This window comes from Cricetulus griseus, chromosome 7 (genome assembly GCF_003668045.3).
Source record: "Cricetulus griseus strain 17A/GY chromosome 7, alternate assembly CriGri-PICRH-1.0, whole genome shotgun sequence".
In the NCBI taxonomy this organism is placed as follows: domain Eukaryota; kingdom Metazoa; phylum Chordata; class Mammalia; order Rodentia; family Cricetidae; genus Cricetulus; species Cricetulus griseus.
In genome coordinates this window covers 64,772,077-64,796,350 of record NC_048600.1, presented here as the reverse complement: position 1 = coordinate 64,796,350, position 24,274 = coordinate 64,772,077, and the positions used below count along the sequence as shown (strand labels likewise).

Genomic DNA, 24,274 nt, shown 5'->3' with positions numbered 1-24,274 from the left:
AATCAGATACTGCAAGTCACCAGGTAACCACTATATTCCACTACTAAAAGGGAAATTGCATAGTTAAATTAGTAGAGCCAAAGACAAACAAAACATGATTTGAAGGTCAATCAGCTTCCAGAACCAGAGCAGCCAATGACTTGATCAGACAACGTAGAAAACCAAGTGAGACATCACAAAAGCAACTAAATTGGTTATAGTTTAATCGACCAGTCAATTTGGCTACAAGTTTTTGTTGTTTGTTTGTTTGTTTGTTTGTTTGTTTGGATTTGGTTTTTCTAGACAGGGTGTCTCTGTGTTGCCCTACCCTGGCTGTCCTGGAACTCACTCTGTAGACCAGGCTGGCCTTGAGTTCACAGAGATCCACCTGACTTTGCCTCCCAAGTGCTGGGATTAAAGGCTTGTACCACCATTGCACATCAGTTACTATTTTTTGCTTTTCTTTTTTTAAGTTAGTATGAATGTTTGTGTTATATATATGTGCACCATCTGTGTGTCTGATACTCAGAGGCCAGAATAGTTTATGATCCTTAGAGCAAGAGTTAGGAACAGGTGTGAGCTGCCATGTGGGTGCTGGGAACGGAACCCAGGTTCTCTGCAGGAGAAGCCACTGAGTGCTTTTTAACCACTGAGCCATCTCTTCAGCCCCTGGTTACAGTTTTGACTAGCTAATCTGTAGCTTAGTTCACAGGCCACAAGGCCTTTTGCAACCAATCTGAACTCAGTTACTGTGATAACACTGTCAGTTTGGTCTGCTGAGCCCCAAGCAGATGCCCACTCCAAATCTGTGGCCTATTACAAAATATGATACAGAGAGAGAGACACATTTTGTTTGTCTGGATGTTGACTGACAGTGAGCACTAAGGAATTTATTGGTGGTACATGTATTGTATATATTTAGTGAAAGTAATCGCTCTTATAATGGGTAACCTTTATAGTGTATAAATTATATCTCAGTAAAGATTGTAGTCCTAACTAGAGTTGACTGAGGCTGGGTTAAAGATCACTTGATATCAGGAGTTCAGAGGCAGCCTGGGCAACATAGTAAGACACCAACCCTAAAATAAAACATCATAAAACCATGTGATGATGAGGTAGGGGGATTCAATTCTTACACGGGCACTTCTGTGTTCTACATTGTGACAAGGATTCTACGTGTGTGTGTTAATATCTCAACACAAGGAGGTTAATGGCCTCTTTGTTCCTAATTGATTCCATTAGCCCAGATGGTACCTAGAGGAGCAGAGAACTGACATTGGCAGATACTAACCAGACAGCTCCAAGAAGTCCAGCAGTCCAGACATAGTACTGAGAAGTGCAAAGAGTGATGAGAGAGACAGTGGATCTCAGAAGAGCACCTGGCCACCTAGCTCCTGAATGACTGACTGGCTGTCTTTGATACCCTTCCTTACACCCCACTATAAAACTGGCAGGCTAATATAGTGTCGACATGGTTTCTCTAGAGTACTAAACTGGCAGTACCCTTCTCAGATCATGACACTCTGAATAAAACACAACTGAATCCAATCTCTGGGCTAGAAAGGTAGCTCAGTTAGTATAGTGCTTGCCTAGTATGCATGAAAACCTAGGTTCAATCCCCAGCACTGGATAAAACTGGGAGAGGGATACTCACTTGCAATCCCAGCACTCAGAATTTGAAGGCAGGAAGTCAGAAGTTCAAGATCATTCTTAGCTACATAGGGAATTTAAGGCCAGCTTGGAGATACATGACAACTGACCCTGTCTCAAAAAATAGAAAAGATCAGTTCCTAAATCTGCTCATTGGTCTTTGTGATATTTATAGTTACAGGAAGCATGAGGGCCAGCATTCTGGTTATAGACCTAGATTTTTTTAAAAAAGTATTTATCTAGCCATGCTTCAGTGGCACATGCATTTAATCCCAGCACTAGGAAGACAGAAGCAGGCTGATCTCAGTGAGTTTGAGGCCAGCCTGGCCTACAAAGTAAGTTCCAGGACAGTCAGAGAAACCCTGTCTCAAAAAACAAAAAAACAAAAACAAACAACAACAAAAAAAAACAGTATTTTTGTGACATGGTCTTTTTAAATTTCTCGGGGCAGTCCTACACTCAGGAAGTCCTCCTGAGTCTGCTTTAGCCTCCTGGGGTAACTGAAGGTACAGGTTCATACCACTCACAACTGGCTGAGAACATAAGTTTTTATCATTTTTTATTTGCTCCCCCCATTATTCATTATTTGAGTGTGTGTGTGTGTGTGTGTGTGTGTGTGTGTGTGTGTGTGTGTGTACCACTTCACACATGTCAAGGTCAGAGGACAATGTCATGAGACCCCCATAATGTGGGATCCGAGGGATTAAACTCAAGTCATCAGGCTGGGCTACAGGAGCACTTCCCTGCTGAGCCATTTCATCACCCACCCCTTTTTGTTGTAGTCTGGTAGTTTTGAGACAAGATCTTACTATGTAGCCCTGACTGGCATCCTCTGTGGTAATCTGACTCTGTCTCCCGAATACTGGGAATCCAATCCTGTGTCACAGCAGCTGGTTTACATTTTCTCATTTATTTTAATATTGAGACAAGGTCCTCCTATACTGTGTAGGCTGGTCTCAGACTCTTGGACTGAAGTGACCATTGAACCTCAGTCTTCCACCTGCTGGGATTATAATTATGTACCAGTCTATGCTCTAGAACACACATTTTTAGGGCTAGAGACAGCTTAGCAGTAGGAGCACTGCTTGCCGGGTGACAATGGGCTAAGGCTGATGATCTAGGTTCAAGCCCTGGAACCCACATGATACAAGGAAAGAACTGACTCCTACATAATTGCCCTCTGATTTTCATGCATGCTTTATGGCACAACAATGAATGTACACACCTACACAGACACAATGTGTTATTTTTTAAAAAAAAATCAACTAAGAGCCAGACCCCAAATACTACACAGTTGTCTGCCATCTCTCTGGAATGTGTCCTAAGATATTCCTCAGATGCCTGGAACCTAAGATACTGCTGAGCCTTTTGTATTCATTTTTGCTAAGCTCATACATTACTCAGGGTAAGTTAATTTATGGACATAATAAGAGCTTAGCAGCAATAGCTAATAATAGGATAATTGTAACTATACTATAATAAAAGTTATTTAAAACTTGGTTATTTTTATTTCTGGAATTTTCCATTTACTAATTTTGGAGTGAGGTCAATCGAGGTAGCTGAAATCTTAGCAGAACCTTGGGTAAGGAAAGGCTACTGATGATTCCATGTTTACAAAGCTCTGCAAAAGACAGGCCTTACAGGCCAGCTTTCCTGATCCTGGAATGGGTGAAGTTTAGTAAGAACTGTTTGGTTCCTACCTCAGAGTTCTACAGCCTTTGACTTCCTGGGACTGGAGCTCCCCCTCACCCATCCACCCAAAGCTACATTTAAACTTTCTACAAAGCAATTTCTACAAAATTGATTGACACTTCTGTGATTGTGCAGAGCTGGTGTTTCCCAGGTGGGGAGCCAAGTTCTCTTGGGATAGCTTTGGCTCTTCTTTTTCTTCTTCTTCTTCTCTGTGTAGCTTTGGAACCTATCCTGGCACTCACTCTGGAGACCAGGCTGGCCTCAAACTCACAAAGATCCGCCTGCCTCTGCCTCCCAAGTGCTGGGATTAAATGTGTGTGCCACCAATGCCTGGCTAGCTTCGACTCTTTAAATAAGCCATGCATCACCCACCTCTCTGTGCAACCTAATGTCCTTATAAATATCGAGTCAATCCTTTTAGAATGTACCAGCAAGACCCCTATCTTCCCTAACAATGCCATCAGATAATATCTGAAGCCTAGAGAAGAGGCTTCTTCAAGCTACTGTAATCTTTCTGCTTGATGTTTCTACCCGTATATATCTTGATTTATGGGTTTGTTGTTGTTGTTGTTGCTTGTTCTGTTACTATAAAGCCTTCAGCAAATAGTTAGGTTGGGGTAACCTAAATCTGTGTCCCTGGGCCATGGTTACTCATTTGTCCCCAGAATCAACTTATTCCCTTTTAGGTAAGAGATGTATTTTTGAGTTTTGAGTCATATCTTTTTACTTCACAGAGCCCCTTTCATCCATTCTAAAGTTTGTGTGGGTTAGATGAGTACTGGTGAACTCTACACGGCTTCAACATGAGGGCTGGTGGCCAAATGGACCATCCATGTAAGCACTTCTTACAAGTTTCTACTGGTTACTCCGGGAGAGAAGAAAGGTCTTGGAGACTGAGTTCCTATAGCTAGTATTTTAATCAGTGATTTTTAATTTTATTATTATTTTTTTTTTTTTGGTTTATCGAGACAGGGTTTCTCTGTGGCTTTGGAGGCTGTCCTGGAACTAGCTGTTGTAGGCCAGGCTGGTCTCGAACTCACAGAGATCCGCCTGCCTCTGCCTCCCGAGTGCTGGGACTAAAGTCGTGCCCCACCACTACCCGGCAATCAGTGATTCTTATAAAATGAAACCTCCATGCACCTCTCCAAAAATCCCTAAAAACAAACCAAATAAATACAAAACCCTCGAATATTGAATTAGGAGAATTCCACACTCCATCGACAACTGAGGTACAAGGAGAGTGGAACACACAGAGGGAATGGACGTTTCAAGCACATGCCCTATCACCCACCTCCTTCCTGCTCAGTGCATTTCTTCATTTGGCTGTCCCTGAGTTATATCCTTTAGGATAAACTGGCAAATATAAGCAAAGCTCTTCTCTGAGTTCTGGAGTTATTCTATTTAGCAAATTATGGAGCCTGAGGAGAGCTTGTCAGAATCTCCCAATTTGTAGTCTAGAAATGTGGCTGGCAATCTGGACATCCTGTTTGCAGCTGGCATCTGAAGTGAGTGGAGTCTTATGTGACAAAGAATATGGAGTTGGGTTTGTAATATTGGGCAGTGTCAGGACAGAATCGAACTGACAGAAGTGGTGTCGCATAGGTAGTCAGAAGACAACACACACAAGAGTGGCATCAGGAGAAATGGAAACAGCATTTGAATAGTGGAAATGTTCTCTGTCTTGACAGTGGTAGTGGTTACACGGTATGTGTTGGGCATTTTTCAAAATCCTGGAAAAGTACAACAAAGATGATGTCTGAAAATACAGATCAAGGAGTTGACAGACAGGTCAATGGGTGAAGGTGTTTGCACAAGCCTGACGAATTAGTTCAAATCCCTGGAGCCCACATAAACAGTGGAAGGAGAGAACAGACCTCACAAAGTTGTCTTCTGACCTCCACACAACTGCATGTGCACCCCCAATCCATGCATACAAAATAAACTACAGATCAAGAAGTTAGTGATTTGTTGATAAAATGCTTACTTAACACGTGAAGGCCAAGAGTTTTATTCACAGCCCTGCATAAACCGTGTAGTGTCTGTCGGCACATAGGAGGTGAAGGTAGGAAGACCAGTTCAAGGTCATTATTAGCTACATATTGGTTCCAAGGCCAGCCTGGTATACTTGAAACCCTGCCTCTAAATAAGTAAATATGGACCAGAGAGGTGACTTAATGGGTAAAGGTGCCCGATGACCTAATTTTGATCCTCATATCTACACTGTAAAAGAAGAGAACTGATCTCTGACTTTGAGGCCAGCCTGGTATACAGAGCAAGTTCTAGGACAGCCAGGACTACCCAGAGAAACCCCATTTCAAGTGAGAGAGAGAGAGAGAGAGAGAGAGAGAGAGAGAGAGAGAGAGAGAGAGAGAACTGATTCTCTTGCAAGTTGTTCTTTGGCCTCCACACCCACATCATGGCACCCCCACACTCTATACACAATTTTTAATGTAAAATTGAAAAAAAGTATTTGTGCCAGTTGGTGGTGGCATACACCTTTAATCTCAACATTTGGGAGGCAGAGGCAGGAGGATCCCTGTGAGTTTGAGGCCAGCCTGGTCTTTGTGTGTTCGTATGTGTTTGTGACAAGGTTGTAGCTTAGTGGCAGAGTGATTATTTAGTAGGCACAGGAAGTGGGTGGGGGTGCAGGAGCAACTGTGCTTGGTGGTACAGCCCTGTAATCTCTGAATTAGGAGGCAGATTCAAGACCAGTCCCATCTACACATCAAGTTTCAGGTTAGCCAGCACTATACTGGAAGATCCTTTGTGAACATATAAATGGGAGCAGAGTGTTTCATGAAGGAAGAGAGGGGGAAGTGGAAGTCAGGTGGCTCCAAAGGGAAGAACAGCCTCCTTTGCTAGTGCCAGGTTGGAATGGCGTAAGGTGAGTGAGTTGGTATTTCTTTTTCTCTTTGTGGGTCTTTGCCATCACTATGCAATTAAGTTAGTGCTAATTTCAAATCCAAGGCCAGCTCGGCCTTTATAGTGTATTTTATCTCACAGAAGGAAAACAAGAGAGCCAGTGAGCTGGCTCAGCAGGTAAAAATATTTGCCACTGCGCTGGATAGTTTTATGTCAACTTGACACAAGCTAAAGTTATTTGAGAGGACAGAACCTCAATTTAAAAAAATGCCTCCTTGTCCAGCATGGTGGTAGCATGTGCCTTCAATCCCAGAACTCAGGAGACAGAAGTGGGCAGATCTCTGAGTTTGAGGCAAGCCCTGGTCTACAGAGCAAGCAGACAGCCAAGACAGCCAAAACTGTTACAGAGAAATCATGTCTCAAATAGAAAAAGAAAATGCCTCCATAAGATTGGACTTTAGACAAGCCTGTAGAACATTTTCTCTTTTCTTTTCTTTTTTTTCAAGACAGGATTTCTCTGTAGCTTTGAAACCTGTCCTGGAACTCACTCTGTAGACCAGGCTTACCTCAAACTCACAGAGATCCACCTGTCTCTGCCTTCCAAGTGCTGAGATTAAAGGCGTGTGCCACCACCACTGGTCTGTAGGACTTTTTCTTAATCAGTGATTGATAGGGAAAGGCCAGCCCATTGAGGGTGGGGCCAACCCTGGGCTGGTGGTCCTGGAGTCCATAAGAGAGCAGATTGAGCAAGCCAAGGGGAGCAAACCAGTAAATAGCACCCCTCATGGCCTCTGTATCAACTCCCATCTCCAGGCTCCTGCCATTTGAGTTCCTGTCCTGACTTCCTTTGATGATGAACTGTGAAACAGAAGTATAAGCCAAATAAACCTTTTTTCTCCTCAAGTTGCTTTGATCATGGTGTTCGATCACAGCAATAGTAACTCTGAAGACAGCCACCAGGCCTGATGACAACCTCAGTTCAATTCAGTCCTTGGTACCTACAAGATGGAAAGAGAAAATTGACTCTTTGGGTCCCTTCAAAGAACAGCCATTGCTCTTACCCACTGAGCTATCTAATCTCTCTAGCCCCAAGAACACACACGCACACGCACACACACACACACACACACACACACACATATATATATTTTTTTTTTTTTAAAGAAAAAAATATAGCCAGGGAGTGGTGACTCAAGCCTTTAATCCCAGCATTTGGGATGTACAGGCAGGTATATCTCTGAGTTTGAGGCCAGTCGGGTCTACAGAGCTAGTTCCAGGACAGCCAAAAGCTACACAGAAAAACACTAGAGTATGTATGTATGTATGTATGTATGTATGTATGTATGAAATTACTGAAGTGTTCTATATCTGCGGCACAGCGGTTACACTTAATCCTATGGATACCTCAGTTGCTGACTGCATAGCTGCCTCATTGCTGCTGAAGCCGCAGCCCAGGGGAGCCTTTGTCTCACTGCTGCGGCCTCAGCCACCTCCACATAGGGAGACAAATGGTTTTTTGTTTTGTTTTGTTTTTTTTTGTTTTTCGAAACAGGGTTTCTCTGTAGCTTTGGAACCTATCCTGGCACTCACTCTGGAGACCAGGCTGGCCTCGAACTCAGAGATCCGCCTGCCTCTGCCTCCTGAGTGCTGGGATTAAAGGCGTGCGCCACCACCACCACCACCACCACCGGGCAAGACAAATGTTTTAACATTTAACAAATGTTTAAGTCTCTATCCTTTTATTTTACCAATAAAGACTTGGGAGCCAGATGCGGGGGTAAACCCCACTATCTCAAAGAGGCAGAGAAAGCAGCCAGCTGATTTTACTAGCAGGTTTTCTGTCCCCGATAATAAGTTTCTCCGATGATGCAGTAGTCCAGATAAGGCCGAATGAAAAAGGATAACAACAGGTTTATTTGAGCAAAGCACCTTAGGGGCAAGTTCTCCAGTCGCAGAGATAGAGACCAGAGAAACCACGCCCCTGAACTAAAGCAGGGAGGGTTGTAGGCTAGGGGTGATGATGTGTCTGTCCTCCACAAGCTGGGCCTTGTGGCTAAGTATGGTCAAAAGCTGATCGCTTAGGTGGGTGGTGTCTGGCAACTTCAGGGGGGAAAGCTGCAGTAGATGCTAAGAATTCGGAACTGGGCTTTTGGTGTCTTTCCTTTGTCCAGAGGCTCTTTGAGCAGGTGGGGTTTGGAGAGAGAGAGACAGGAACAGGGCTTTCCGAATGGTGCAGGAGCAAGCTCGAGGTTCCAACTGATCACCTCCTTCACCAAAGTCCCAGAAAGAGTTTATCTTCGGCTGTCCCAAATCAATAACATCGTATTTCTAAACTTCTTGACTCTACTTCCCTTCAGTAGGATTACAGGTGTTAGCTTTGTGTTTATCAAGCCGGCATTCTCCCCAAAGCACTGCGTTCCTCTGCTCATTACTTTGCTGTTTTGTTTTGTTTCTTTTGTGGTCCTGGGAATTAAACTGAGGGCCACACATCTGTTAGGCAAGCACTCCATCACTCTCTGCTGAAGTAGAATTTGTACATCAGATGACGTATGCGATTTTTAATGGATATAATTTGTTTTGAAACCCATAGCCTAGCCATCTTCTAGACCATGAAGTCATACTAGCTTCTACATCTAAGAACTAAGATGAAGCAACCAACAACAACAACAAAATCTCATTCCTCCCTCCCTTTTTTCTTGCGCCTTCTCTCCCTCCCTCTCTCCCTTCTAAAAGACTGGATCTCAGTTTGTTGACCAAGTAATCTGCCTCCTCAGTTTGCAGGGCAGCTGGCACTCCAGGCCCATTCATCACACCTGGATCTGCTTATTTATTTTAATATTATCTCAAAGTTCTTTTGGATTATCAAGGAAATAATCCTATTCCTTAGGGTTTTGTCCTTGGCTCCCTCTTTGAAGAACAATCTTTAGCTGAAGAATCCCAATCTTGGGCCCAGAGACAGGACTAGCTACTCTTCCCAAACTTTGTGCTTTGCATTCTGTAGTTAACCTCCAGCCAGCCAGCCAGGCTGAACACCATCAGTGTTGGCTATGATGGCTCTTCAGCAACAATATCCGTTGGTTTTGTTTCTAGATCCCTGCTAATCCCACTATTGTATTCAGTATAAGAGATGGCCTCCTCACTGCTGCCAGACTGGTCTGCAATAACATTAAAATAATTCTTCCCTGAAAATCTCAATCATGACTACGCTCTATACTATTTTTCTTACAAACTCCCTGACTAGGTAGGCTTTCAGAGCCTGGTCTCACCCCAACTCTGGAGCTGACTTCTGTTCATTCCCTAATACGTTTCTCCAATCAAAATATTTTACCTATTATTTTTGTTTTCCCCATAGACAGGCTTTCCTCTCTACAGTCTTGGTGTTATTCTTTTGTTTAAAAAAAAAGAAAAGAGAAATGCTGAGACATGAGACATAAGATTATAAGTTTATTATAAGGCCCAACAGAATGGGGAGACTAAGAAGAGGAACAGGGGTAAATGGCTGACCGCCATGGCCGGTTAGAGATTAGAGAGACAGAGAGAGCGCATAGGTAGGAGACAGAGTAGAGAGAAAGCAGAGCGAGGAAACAGAACAGAAACAGAGCGTAAATGGGCAGGGACCTATCTTTTAAAGGGGTCCTCTGTATCTGTGTGCAGAATTAGTTCCCATGGAACCTTGGGCTGACCAGGGTACTGCCTGTTCCACCAGGTAACAGGGGCAGGCCAGCATAATGCCTAAACCTTTCATTCCCACCTCTACTTATTATTAGAAAAAGGTGGGGTGTTAGACATGGCAGGTTAAGGAATAAGGGTGTTGAATTCTCAAGACTGCTTCCTGCTGACGTGGGGGGCGTTGACCATCTTTGGGGGACCCGAGAAGGTTGGGGTGCTGCCATGTCCTGGGGAAGCTGGTTGTTTCATTGCAGTTCAGGCTGTACGGAACTCCCTGGTGCTTCTTAGACCTGGTAAGATGCTGACAGAGCAGAGGACAAGGTTAAGTTTAGAAAAAAAATTTTTTCTTAGGTCCTGTCACTTGAGGGGAAGATTGTAAGATGAGGGAGGGGTTCCCAAGGAGTCCTAACATGAGGGAAGGGAGTCCTGGGACCAGGAAAAGATTGAATATTACCTGGAGTGAATCTGACCTGTTTGTTTGGATCCAATTTAGCTCCCTGGAACTTACAAGAATCATTAGAGTTTGTAGAAACATAAGTATTAGACACATTAGCAGCATATTTATGTTAGAAGCAACTTGGCTAAAAGCATTACCATTTTAAAATTGACAGATTTTTTTTTTTTAGGACAATGAAAAGCATCTTAATCTTGACTTTGTAGTTATGATCCTATAGTGATATTGGTGAACTTTATTATGAACAGTAGCATGAGAAATAGAGAAATCCGGAACATATTTCAGTCTTTTTAATGTCTCAACTCACTTTATCATCATTTAAGCCTTTTTATCCTCAGGCCTTCGTAACTACATTCTCAGACTTTCATACATCTTAGACTTTCCTATCTTTCACAAAAACAGGAATCTGTTTTTGCTTTAAGCTGGCAAGACTACCAGTCATCAAAAGCATCAGAGTTCTTGAGAAGGATAAGATTTTACCTGAATCAATGATTAAAGAATAACAGAGACTTGCCAGCAGGCTGCATGGACAGCCATCCCCAAGGTCCTCCATCCATAATAGCGGGCTGCAGGACATCTGCCTTCTTGTTGATAGCTTGTGACCTGTGGATTACAGACTTTTAAAAGGACAGGTCCCTGCCCATTTACTCTCTCTGTTTCTGTTCTGTTTCCCCGCTCTGCTTTCTCTCTACTCTGTCTCCCACCTATGCACTCGCTCTGTCTCTCTATGGCGACCGGCCATGGCGGTCAGCCATTTACCCCTTCTTAGTCTCCCCATTCTGCCGGGCCTTATAATAAACTTATAGTCTTATGTCTCATGTCTCAGCATTTCTCTTTTCTTAAACAAAAGATTAATTTTTTTTAAATTATTTAAAAGATTAAATTTAAAAGAAATTTTAAACAAAAGAATAACATTTGCCTGTCCTGGAACTTGCTCTGTAGACCAGGCTGGCCTCAGACCCAGAGATCTACCTGCCTCAGTCTCCTGAGTGCTAGGATTAAAGGATGTGCCAACACTGACCTGCAAACATTTTATTTTTGTCAGGTCTCAAAGAAACCTGGGACTAATGGCTAACTGAGGTGCCTATTAGCATACCAAAACAGTTGCTGCCCTCTCGGTTCACTTGGTATCTGTGGCTCGCTCTGCTCCCTCTTCCACCCCAACCTCTCTAGTCCAGGGGCTTCCCTTCCGTGCCCCCAGCTTCTCTTTCCTATGTAAACTTGCTGTTTTGACCATGTTCCTTTTTGGTTCTCAGCTCTCTCTTGGTTCCCTCTCTTTGTTTCCTCTCTCTTCTCTTCCTCTCTCATCCCCCCCCCCCCAATCTACTGGCCATGCTCAATGTACTTGTTTCTTGTCCTGTTCTGGACTCATCCAGATGCCTTAGGCTGAACTCTCATATCTACAATAAAAATCCTTCTCAACTATACCTTTGAGCAGTCATGTCATGTTGGTGTTCTGTTTTAAGTGAGTCTGTGGAAGAAAAAGGTCACTTCAAGATGAATTTAGGCTTAGCAAAGCAACAGGGTCAATCAGCATCTGGTGAACTGATTGCCAGTTGCTTTGCAAAACAAACAAACAAACAAACAAACAAACAAACAAAAAACCCAAAACAAAAAAAACTTGTTTGTTGTTACACAATGTATACCTTTAGCAAATAATTTCTGAATATCAAAACTTCTTATTTGGAGTTGTTTAAAGGAACCATTTGCCTCAGCAGCCCTCAGCCATGAGACCTCCTGGTGTGCTAGGTCTTCTCATTACTGTTTTGCAAGGCTCTGGAGTCATTCAGAAAGAATTCAGATAAGAATCAAACCCTGTCCTTCTTCTCTTCTGTCTATCGCCTCCCTCCTGGAAGTCCCACTGCTTCCATACACCCTTCTGGACCTTATATGACGACCTTTTCTCTCTGAATCCTAGGACTCAGAGATTCCATTATAGCTTCGTTGTCTTACTACAAACAGCTCAAAGGCCAAAGATGGAACACTAGATTTTCAAATTTTCTCATATGGTAACAACTTTTGCCACTGCACAAATGATTCCCCAAATCTCTTATATCTAAGCTTTCTCTGCTCTACACTTCCAAGCCTCTTATTTCTAAGGTTTTTCTAGTTTTCACTCTTAAAAATCTTTTATGTCTATAATTTTTTTTGGCTCCCTGCTCTCAAAAAATCTTTTAAAGCTATTAAGTAAACTCTCAGGGTTTGTAAGTTTATTGGGTATGGTTAAAACATCTGTCAAATCTGTTAACAAAAATTTAACTTAAAACTTGTAACAAAAGGCTTACAGTTAAAAATAATCTATACAGGGGCTGGAGAGATGGCTCAGAGGTTAAGAGCAACGACTGCTCTTCCAGAGGTCCTGAGTTCAATTCCCAGCAACCACATGGTGGTTCACAACCATCCGTTATGAGATATGGTACCTTCTTCTGGAGTGCAGATATACATGGAAGCAGAATGTTGTATACATAATAAATAAAATCTTTAAAAAATAATCTATACATAAGTAATCTTAAATTGCTACAACAAATCATTTATGTAATTCAACTCTTGTTTAGAATATACTGTATATCTTAGGGTTTTTATTTTTATTGCTGTGAAAAGACACCACGACCATGGCCATGGTTTGTTTTGTTTTCATTCCAGACAGGGTTTCTTTGTGTTAGCCCTTGCTGTCCTGGAACTCACAGAGATCTGTCTGCCTCTTCCTTCCAAGTGCTGGGATTAAAGGCATTCATCACAACAGCCCAGTAGCCATGATAACTTTTATAAGGGAAAACATTTAATTGGGGTAGCTCACTTACAGTTCACAGGTTTAGTTCACTATTGTCATGGTGGGAAGCAAGGCAGCATGCAGGCTGACATGGTGCTAGAAAAGGAGCTGAGAGTTCTTACATTTTGACTCATAGGCAACAGGAAGTAGTCTGAAAACACTGGGCATGGCTTGAGCATATATGAGACCTTAAAGCCCCTCTCCACAGTGACACACTTCCTCCAACAGGGCTATACCTACTCCAACAAAGCCACTTAATAGTGCCACTCCCTATTAGTTTATGGGGATCAGTTACATTCAAACTACCATATTGCACATGTAACTTGAATTTAAGTCTTGTTTAGAAAAATAGATGTTCTTAAATAGCAACCATGTATCTTGCCTCCATCTTGGTTGATGACCTTATCGGGATGTATGAAGCCATGTGGCCCACAGCCATCTTTAGTAATGTTAAAAGAGAGTACATGCCATGTAACTTCACCATCTTGATTAAAATGATGATGTGGGCCAGGTGGTGGTGGCACACACCTTCAATCCTAGCACTTGGGAGGCAGAGGCAACCGGTCTACAAAATATTTTGGATTAGGATGGAATTTTCCTATTTTTTTTTTTTTTTTGAGAGAAGGTTTCTCTATATAGCTTTGGAGCCTATCCTGGAACTTGCTCTGTAGGTCAGGCTGACCTTGAATTCACAGAGATCCACCTGCCTCTGCCTCTTAAGTGCTAGGCTTAAAGGTATCTGCCACCACCACCCAGTTTAGATGGGAATTTCTTTGTTTTGTTTTGGAGACAGGGCTTCTCTGTGTAGTTTTGGAACCTGTCCTGGAATTAGGTCTTATAGACCAGGACGGTCTCTCCTGCCTCTGCCTCTAAAGTTCTGGAATTAAAGCTGTGCGGTACCACTGCCCAGCTAGATTGGAATTTTATATCATGGAGACAGTCTCTGGAACCTGTCTCTGGAACTCACAGAGATCGGCCTGCTTCTGCCTCCCCAGTGTTGGGATTAAAGGCATGTCCCACCAACGCCTGTGGATTTTTTTTTTGAAGAATTTTTCAATTATGTGTACTTATGTAGTATAAATTCCTAAAGTCATAAAGGTCTACTCAGGTTATAAAGGTCTTCTCTAACTCAGGTTAACAAAAACTGACTTAGAGAGGTATATCTAACCACTTATGTCTTTGTTGACAACACCAAGCTTCTAGAAAATTTTAGATAAGTAATAACAAATCTTTAGCCAGGCGGTGGTGGTGCATGCTTTTAATCCCAGCACTCCGGAGGCAGAGGCAGGTAGATCTCTGTGAGTCTGAGACCAGCCTGGTCTACAAGAGCTAGTTCCAGGACAGCCTCCAAAGCCACAAAGAAACCCTGTCTCGAAAAACCAGAACAACAACAACAACAAAAAGCAACAAATCTTTGATGAATAAGGTATGTTTGATAAATATGGTTTATAAATTCCTAAGGTCTATTCTGGTTAACAGTAACTGCCTTGAAGATATATGTCTAGCTCCTTTGTATTTGCTAACTTTGCTAAGCTTTAGCTATTTGGATAAATTGAATTATACAAGAAACTGTGATAGTCTGTAATGGTGCACTATGACAGTATCAGAAATCTGAGTTTCCCAGTTTCTCTGGACTGTGTACCTTGGAGCCGTCATGTCCTCATTTTCATTCAATTTTCACATTTACTATTGCGTGTATGTCAACGTGTGTGGAGATGGGAGCACAATTCAGTTCTCTTCTTCCACAATGTGAGTCCTGGAAAGTAAATTCAGGTCATCAGACTTGGTGTCAAGTGCCCTTTACCTGCAGAGCGCTGTCATCATGATGGCCCCCAAAACATTTTTTTATAGGGATCCTCTAAACACCTGTGATTTGCGGCCTCCTTTCCCATTCACCTTTTCTTCATCTCAAGAATCCTTCTTCCAATTCTGCCTTCAGAAATTCTGCATATCTGTATGAAGTCCAGTCCAAGTCTCACTTCTTTCTCTGTCAGTTTCATACAGAAAAAGTTTCAGCTCCTCTACCCTTTCAGTATGGACACACCACCTTTTTTTTGGCTCTCTTAAATTCAAGGCCATCTTGGGTAACACAAGCCAGAACCCATCTAAGTAAATTTTTGTTTTTGTTTTTGTTTTTGTTTTCTGAGACAGGGTTTCTCTCTGTAAATCTTTGGAGCCTGTCCTGGAACTCAGTCTATAGACCAGGCTGGCCTCAAACTCACAAAAACCCACCTGTCTCTGCCTCCTAAGTGCTGGGATTATTATTTTTTTAGCTTAAGTTCCTTTTTTGGTTTTTCAAGACAGGGTTTCTCTGAGTAGCTTTGGAGCCTGTCTCTGGAACTCACAGAGATCGGCCTGCTTCTGCCTCCCCAGTGTTGGGATTAAAGGCATGCCCCACCAACGCCTGTGGATTTTTTTTTTTTTTAAGAATTTTTCAATTATGTGTACTTATGTAGTATCTGTATTTGGCTATGTGCATGTCAGAGTGCAGATGCCCTTGGAATCCAGAAGGGGTATGAGACCCCCTGGAGCTGGAATTATAGGAAGTTGTGAGCACCCAATGTGAGTATTGGGAACTGGATTGGGCAAGCAAGTGCTCTTAATCGCTGAGCTCTCTCCCCAGACCCTAAAGGGGAGCCTCCTGCCTCAGCCTCCTGAGTTCATGGGAACTGGGACTAAAGCATGTGCTAGCACACCTGACTTCAAATTTTTGTTTTCAACACTTTTCCAAGGCAAATAAAGCAAATTCTCTGTTATAAAATTAGGGAATGACTCAAACATTAAACCCTGTTTTTCCCTTGGGATGGCAGGAATAGAGCTAATTTTATGTAGTTACATACACGATAAATCATGCTGATTCTTTCCCCAGTATTCAAAGCTTTGGGTCACGAAACACAACCAGAGATGATTAGGATGTTCAAAGTCACTTCAGTCTTACAGGGGTTTTCAGCATATTGAAAATGAAAAATGAGTGAGTTACAGAAATGGGTATTTTAAATCTGCACATGGCCTCTCAATTCTGTCGCTAGGGATGTGTCTGATTTTAATGACCAAAATCAGGAAACAGCACGGGAACAGGTTAAGATGACTTTATGTTGCTTGGTTGTGATCTAGATCGTGTTTTGTTAGGTAGAGAGGTCTCAGGCTCCCGGGATCAGGGCGATGACTCCGCAGGAACAGTGGAGCCTGCGGCCCATTGGAATCTCGCTCTCTGCAGACATACCGGCCCGACCTCCCTCCATTTCTGATGGAGGCCACGTGTCCCTGTAACGAAGGGCAGCTGGGGCTGGAACAGCGTTCCTAGCTCAACGGGTGGGAAAGGCGTCTTCTCGCAATGGCCGCCGACACGCCGCCCATTGAAGAACCAGGGCGACCCCACTCGAGAAAGCGAGAAAGCGTGCCAAAGCTAACCGGCCCAGGGAGAGCGCTCCCTCCCGCTCCGTCACGGCCCGCCTTCTTTCCTCCTGCCCAATCAACAACAACTTCCTGCCCTGCTCTCGACCAATCATCACCCTCCACGAAGAATAGCCCTAGGGGGCGTATGAGAAGGAGTTTTGAGCGATGGCTGTGTTGGCCAATGGAATTGCAGGTCTTGCGCTAATGGGCGGAATTTTGCGTTCGTTGTAACCACTCAGGACCGAGGGGCGGACGCAGGGTTGGTCTTCGTGCGGTGGGGCTCGCTCGCGCGGCAGCGGTAGCGGAGGCCTCTTAGTTCTGCGGCACGTGACGGTCGGGCCGCCTCCGCCGCTGTCTCCACTGCAGCGCGGGGCCGGGTGTGCGGGTGGGAGAAGGTGCGGGAGCCGTCAGTGGTCCCCGGGAGGCTCGAGGTGAGACGGGAAGCGTGTGCGGGAGCCTCAAGCTTGGGACTAGCCTTGGGGACCTGGGAGAACGGCGCCGCGGCGGAGGGGTCGGGCGTGGCCGGAGTCTCGACGGCCGGGGGGTCGGGCGGGCGTTCGACCGGCGTAGGCCTTGGCGGAAGCTCAGGGCAGTGAGGAGAGCGGCCCAGGTAGCGAGGCAGGCCTGAGAAGCGCCGCCGAGGTTTGGGAGGCGTGGCAGGTGACCTGGGGCTTCCCTTGACCTCTGAGAAAGCTTAACAACTTTCTATGGCTTTGCTTCTAGAGCTTTCTTAGGCCCTGTCCTGGCCCACCTCGAGGTGGACTGAGTAATCCGGTACAGGTGTACAACTGGAATCGGGCCTAGTAGGTAGTCCGAGTAGTAGAGAAAGGTGAACTAGATCGAGAGATGAGCGTTACAGTTCCAGTATTAGAAAATAACATGCCCAAAAGCGAAGACTGGACCATAGATAGCACCCTGAGGAGGGATAAGAATGTACTAGAACGTGTAGCGCTTGAGAAACTTAAGGCTTAACTATTTGTGGCACCTGCCTATTCGGTGGTGGATAGTAATCCAGTGTGGGTATTCACTGAACCATTAAAAGCAGGAAAACCAAACAAAAGTTCAACTAGCCAGTGGAGGAAACTGAGCCCTAGAAGTTTGAAATGACTGGCCCAAGGTCATGCAGGTAGTTTTAATGGTCACGTTGGGATTGCAACTTGAGGACTAGGCAGTTTTAGTTTCTTAGTTCAAGCACTTACCTGCTATTGTGGGGGAGAGGGAATTTGGGAGATTGTCTACTTTAGTTCTCATTCCCTAATAGTAGATGAATGTCTGATGGCCTTGTATTAAATTAAGAGGTGTGGAAATGGGAAGTTGGATATATAGTAAAGATTCAGTGGATAGTAATTGCAGTGGCTTCTTTTGTAGTCTGAATGCCTTGGTCCATTACACTGACAATAGTAATTTTGGGTTAAATCCTGTATGCAAGGACTGAAGACACATTCATGGCACTAGAGACTGCTGATTGTGAAGTTAAACTGAGCTGAATATTAAAAGCTTGAGGACAAAGGTGAGCTACAGTTTCTTTACCCTGAGGAAAGGAAGATTCTGCCCTTGTTAAAATTTTTTTAAAGATTTTTTAAAAAATGATTTGCCATTTTTGGTTTTCTTTTTTAAAGGGGGGAATTGGGTTATCTTAAAAATCATTCTATATTTTCCAGTAATATTTGGAAAGGCATGAGCAGAGCGACTTCCATGTTGTATATGTGCTATAATTAAGCTTATGGATCAGGTAAGGTGCACAGGCCAGCCAGGCCCTAATGTGCTGTGTATTGTAGTGAACCATCCACAATAGACGTTAACTGATCCGTCTGAAAATGGGTGTCAGCATCCCTTCTCCACCTTGCTATCTTAACTCCACAGTGCAATTAGCTCCTTATCTTTCAAGGGCCACAAGGCATGTGCATATTGACAGAGCTTTTGACAGTTACCCTGTTGCATCCTTGTCCTGCAAAGGTCACTTGTCCTGCAAGACAGCTTTAAGGGAGGAGAGTGGCAGTTGGTAAGCATAGCTGTAGAATTCTGTGTCCAGCATGGTAACTCTGGAACATTTTTGAAATGGGAATGAGTCTCCTACTTGCCTCACCTTTGAGAGTGCAGACAGTATGAAAGTGTAAGGAACTGGGCAAATAGAATGGGCAGCTCATAAAAAGTCCTAAGAAATAGCTGGGAGGTGGTGGCACAAACCTTTTATCCCAGCACTTGGGAGGCAGAAGCAGGTGGATCTCTTGAGTTTGAGGCCAGCCTGGTCTACAAATCAAGTTTCAGGTAGGCCAGGACTGTTACACAGAGAAACCCTGTCTCATAAAGTCCTAAGAAATAATTAAAGTGCCAGCAATGGTTGGTTGTAGTCTGTATAGATTACTGTAAACTCATTAGTAAAGTGCTGGCTTGCTAAATGCTTTGTTGTAGCTACAAGTGCTAAATGAGAATTAAAAATTTTTTTTAGGTTTATTTTTGTTTTATATGTATGTGTTTTGACTGTATGTATGTCTGTGTTATGTGTGTGCCTGATGCCTGAGGATAGAAGAGGACTTTGGAGGAGGGAATCTAATTAATTTTATATATATTGAGGTATTCAAGTCTTTTTTTTTAATCAAAAATCTCTTAAATTATTGTTAAAAAATGTTTTATGTGTATGGCTGTATATATTTTTAGGTGCCCTTGGAGGCCAGAAGTGGGCATCATATTCTCTGGGGCTGGAATTACAGACAGATGTGAGCTCATTTGGGAACTGAACTCTTGAACTCTTAAACCACTGAGCCATTTCTCCATCCTGGGTATTCCTATCTTAAAGTGAATTAATGGGGGGAAAGTTACTTAAAAAAAATCACTTCCAATGTTTCAGTCAGTGAAAAAAATTCAAGAAAATGGGATGTTGTAGATTTCTTGCCTAGCAAGCTTGAGACACAGGGCTCTAATCCTAGCATATGAACCAAAAAACTGCAAGTCGCCGAGCATTGGTGGCACATGCCTTTAATCCCATCACTTGGGAGGCAGAGGCAGGCAGATCTCTGTGAGACCAGCCTGGTCTCCAGAGCGAGTGCCAGGATAGGCTCCAAAGCTACACAGAGAAACCCTGTCTCGAAAAACCAAAACAAAAAACAAACAAAAAAACTGCAAGTCTAAAAATGTAAATAAGATATTAGAGATCTCATTTACAGAGCAGGTCACATATCGAACTATTTGCTAGGATGTTACCCCCTTCCTCCCCCCCAAAAAATTATTGAGGATTGAATTTAGGGCTTTGAGTTTAACGATTAGGAAAACAATACCACTTAGCTATATCCCTAACTGCCAAGGTGATCTTACTTCTTGGCTCACTTATACCTCCAGCTCCAGCTTCCCAAGTAACTGAGACTAGAGGAGTGTGCCATCCTGGGTACTTGTCTTTTTTTTTTTTTTTTAATAGATGGGCATTTATTTAGAGCTGTATGTATTTTTCATTATTATTATTAATTGAGACAGGGTTTCTCTGTATAGACTCCCTGGTTCTCCTGGTACTCACTTTGTAGACCAAGCTGTAGACCACCTGCCTCTGACTCTCCAGTGGAGTGCTGCGATTAATAGCATTCACCACTGATGCATAGCAAATGATTTTTTTTAATAATTTTTTTTAAAGATTTTATTTATTATGTATAGAACAGAAGAAGGTACCATATCTCATAACAGATGGTTGTGAGCCACCATGTGGTTGCTGGGAATTGAACTCAGGACCTCTGGAAGAACAGTCAGTGCTCTTAACCTCTGAGCCATCTCTCCAGCCCAAATGTTCTGATTTTTACAAGAGATTTTACTACATTTACTTTTTGTGCATGCATGTGCAATGGCAATGAGGACATGAATGAAATTAGTATGATTTTTGAGAGTTGGTTCCTCCCTTTTATTCTATGGCTATTAGGGATTGAATTCAACTTGTCAGACTTGACAAGTACTTTTACCTTCTATGCCTTCCTTCTGGCCCTCTTAAGTGTTTTGTTGTCATTGTCCCAGACACCCCTCCCCCCTAGGGTTTCTCTGTGTAACAGCTCTGGCTGTCCTGGAACTCATTCTGTAAAACAGGCTGGTCTCAAACTCACAGAGATCCGCTGCCTACCTCTGCCTCCTGGAATAAAGGTACGTGCTACCATTGCCCAGCAACAATTTGTTTTAAGTGCTTATTTTTGGGCCAGCAAGTTAGCTTAGTGGGTCAGGGCACTTGCTACCATACCTAATGACTAGAGGTCCATCCCTGGAAGCCACTTGGTGGAAGGACAGAACTGACTCCTGAAAGTTATCCTTGGATTTCCACATGTGCACCCATACCAAATAAACAAATAAATGCAATTAAGTGCTTTTTCCCTCAATATGAAGTTTAGAGTATTTGCCATAAAATTCAGGTGGTGGTGACAAATGCTTTTAATTCCAGCAGTGGAGAGTTAGAGACAGGTGCATCTGTGTGAGTTCCAGGACAGTCAGTGCTACATAAAGAAACCCTGTCTCCAAAACATAAATAAAATTCAGTTTTGGAACCATTAAAAATTGATAAGTAGAAATATTAGTAAGCAATATCTAGTAACAGTAAACAGTCACTACTAACTGTGAACATAGTACAACAGGCCTTATAAGCAGTTTATGTATGCTTAATTCAGCAGTTCTAAGACATAGAAGTTAGTATTGACTTAGAGAAGAAATAGGTCCAGAGGTTAGTAGTTGACCCACGTTAATAAGTAGCTAACCAGGGATTGTGTTTTGAATGTGTTCGAAACATTTTTGTGCTCTTGGACAGATTATAAAAAGGTGATGATAGATTCCCTGGAATTTATGTGGGGATTATTAGGCCACCTAAGGTATTCCCTGCCAAGGCCTAAAATTTTTTAAAGACTGTGCCAGATGAGAGCTGAGGAGATTGCTTAGATGCTGAAGTGCCTGCCCTGTTGTGCAAGCATTACTGCCTGAGTTCAGATTGTAGAACCGTGGAGCTCATTGGCCAGGTGGCCCCATTTGGGCTTAAGGTTCTCTGAGACCACCTGTCAAAAAATAAGGCGAAGGGAGGAAGACACCAGGTTTCAATGGACCTATGTCCTTTGCACACACAAGCCTGCACATGTATTCACATTAGTAGTATGATAGAATGAAGGCATAGCTCACATAGAAATCACATTTTAAGCCAGGCGTTGGTGGCACATGCCTTTAATCCCAGCATTTGGGAGGCAGAGGCAGGCAGATCTCTGTGAGTTTGAGGCCAGCCTGGTCTCCAGAGTGAGTGTCAGGATAGGTTCCAAAGCTACACAGAGAAACCCTGTCTCGAAAAACCAAAAAAAAAAAAAAAAAAAAAAAAAAATCACATTTTAAAATTTTGGGTCCTATTTAATAAATTACTTAATATTTGAGAATAACCAAAAAATTAGGTCATTTTATTATTCTTGTAATTTTCATAAATGAGAGAAATTAGAGATGTAGTAGCTTTTTGTTTGAATTTTTAAGCGGGGTCTTGTCGGGTAGCCCTGGGATTCACAATGTAGACCAAACTGGCCTCGAACTTGTGATCATTCTGCTTCTGCCTCTGAGTACTAGAGTTATAGGTCTGTAACACCATGCCCTGCTTGAAGTAAACCAGATATGGTGGTGCAGGCAGGGAGGTCACTAAATTTGAGATTACCTTGGATTACATAGTGAAAATTCTGTCTCAGAAAAACCAAGGACTAGGCTTGAAGCTCAGCAATAGAATGCTGAGTGCCAGGCTAATATGCAGAAGACCTAGCACTTCAAAAGTGGCAAAAATATACAGAGCAGTCTCTCTCTCTTTTTTTTTTTAATATTTTATTTATTATGTTTACAACATTCTGCTTCCATGTGTATCTGCACACCAGAAGACAGCACCATATCTCATAACGGATGGTTGTGAGCCACCATGTGGTTGCTGGGAATTGAACTCAGGACCTCTGGAAGAACAGTCAGTGCTCTTAACCTTTGAGCCATCTCTCCAGCCCCCAGAGCAGTCTCTCATACACAACGACTGCTGAGCATCCCCATACAGACAGGTGACTGCAAGACCCAAACCAGGCCTTTTCCTTGGGTGTGTTCTTTAGAGTATATTCAGACCACACTCATTTTTATGTGTGTAGTTCCTAGTTCTAAGAATTTAATTTTGGAATTTTTCTCCTTTGGCTTTGGTGCTTTTTTTTTTTTTAAACATTGGGGGAGGGAGCTGGGGAAGTGTTTGTATGTGTCGTAGCACATATGTGCAAGTATGAGGGCAATTTTCAGGAGCCAATTCTTGAAAACATGTAGGTTCTGGGCATCAAACTTGGGCTGGGTGGCAAGCATCTTCACTTGCTGAGCTATCTTGCCAGGCCTTGTTTTATTTCTTTGAGAGAGGACCTTATGTGGCCCTGGTTGGCCTTGTTCATTCTGTAACTGCTGATCCCTCCTGCTTAGTTGCCTGAGTGCTATCACTGTTGTGTACCACCAGCAACCCATTTGAGGTATATCAAGTGCTCTGCCAGGCACCAGATGCATCTTCTTCAGTCCCCACAGAGTTGTGTAGTGTCGAGTGAAGTCACTGCTGGGAAACAGTCTTTCTTGGACTTTACCAGCTTTTTTAAAGTTCTGTATCTGTACTTGTGTTAAGTAGTTCGTATGTTAGTCGTTCCCTCTTCACCATTGGTTTTATTGCTTTCCATTAAAGGCAAAGCCATGTGAAATTCAGGTTAATAATATTACTTAGGCCATTTGTGTGAGATGTAGTCCTTACAGTAAGGTCAGATGTTAAGATTTTCATGTCTGGCTTTTCTAGTTAAATTTGTAATTTCATAAGACAAAGATTTGGGCTGTATAACACTCGAGGGTCTGGTTTTGCTGCTCAGCACTACCAAAAGGAAGAGAAAAAGTGGAAAACAGATTTTACAAGGACATACTGAGGGCCAGGCATTGGTGGTGCACGCCTTTAATGCCAGCACTCGGGAGGCAGAGGCAGGTGGATCTCTGTGACTTCGAGGCCAGCCTGGTCTCCAGAGCGAGTGCCAGGATAGGCTCCAAAGCTACACAGAGAAACCTGTCTCGAAAAAGCAAAAAAAAAAAAAAAAAGACATACTGAGACAGTTTTGTTTGTATTTGTAACAGATAGCCATGCAGCCTTGCTATCTTTTTTTTAAAGATTTATTTATTATGTATACAATGTTCTGCTTACACATATCCCTGCATGACAGAAGAGGGCACACGATCTTATTATAGTAGTTGTGAGCCACCATGTGGTTGCTGGGAATTGAACTCAGGGCCTCTGGAAGAACAGCCAGCAGCCAGTGCTCTTAACCTCTGAGCCATCTCTCCAGCCTGCAGCCTTGCATTTTCATCCTAGATCAAAGGGGCTCTTTGTCAACAAACTTAAATGACAAAATCCTGTGTGTTTGTGTAAGACTGTGTAAGGGTGATCCTAAAGAAGACAAGTAGACAGGGCTGAGGATGTAGTTCATTGATAGAGCATGTGGCTAGCGTGTGCAAGCCACTGGGTTTAAGCGCTGTAGGAGGAAAAAGAAACAGTAAATGAAGAATTTTAAGAAAACCAGAAAGTGCCGGACATTGGTGGGGTACGCCTTTAGTCCCAGCACTCTGGAGGCAGAGGAAGTCGGATCTCTGTGAGTTTGAGACTAGCCTTATCTACAAGAGCTAGTTCCAGGACAGCTTCCAACACCCCCCCCCCCAAAAAAAAAAGAAAACCAGAAAGTGATATATCTTGTAAGCTGAAAATAAAATTATGTCAGAAGCTGGAAAAAAATTGTATATAGGAATGCCAGAAGCCTTACATGAGAAATAGAAAAGAA

General features: G+C 43.1%; 1 long non-coding RNA gene across 5 annotated transcripts; it reads right to left on the bottom strand.

The window, feature by feature from the left end:
- Nucleotides 1-10,584: 10,584 nt before the first annotated feature.
- Nucleotides 10,585-16,503, bottom strand: LOC103162532. Of its 5 annotated transcripts, XR_003487340.2 has the most exons (6): nucleotides 16,300-16,503; nucleotides 14,943-15,063; nucleotides 14,719-14,832; nucleotides 11,953-12,082; nucleotides 11,735-11,777; nucleotides 10,585-10,909 (listed from the first exon to the last, which is right to left on the bottom strand). It is a non-coding gene; the product is annotated as an uncharacterized LOC103162532 (long non-coding RNA). The 5 variants fall into 5 exon arrangements; XR_004770889.1 differs by lacking the exon at nucleotides 11,953-12,082 and having other exon boundaries at nucleotides 15,917-16,503; XR_004770890.1 differs by lacking the exon at nucleotides 11,953-12,082 and having other exon boundaries at nucleotides 14,973-15,063; nucleotides 15,917-16,503.
- Nucleotides 16,504-24,274: the final 7,771 nt, after the last annotated feature.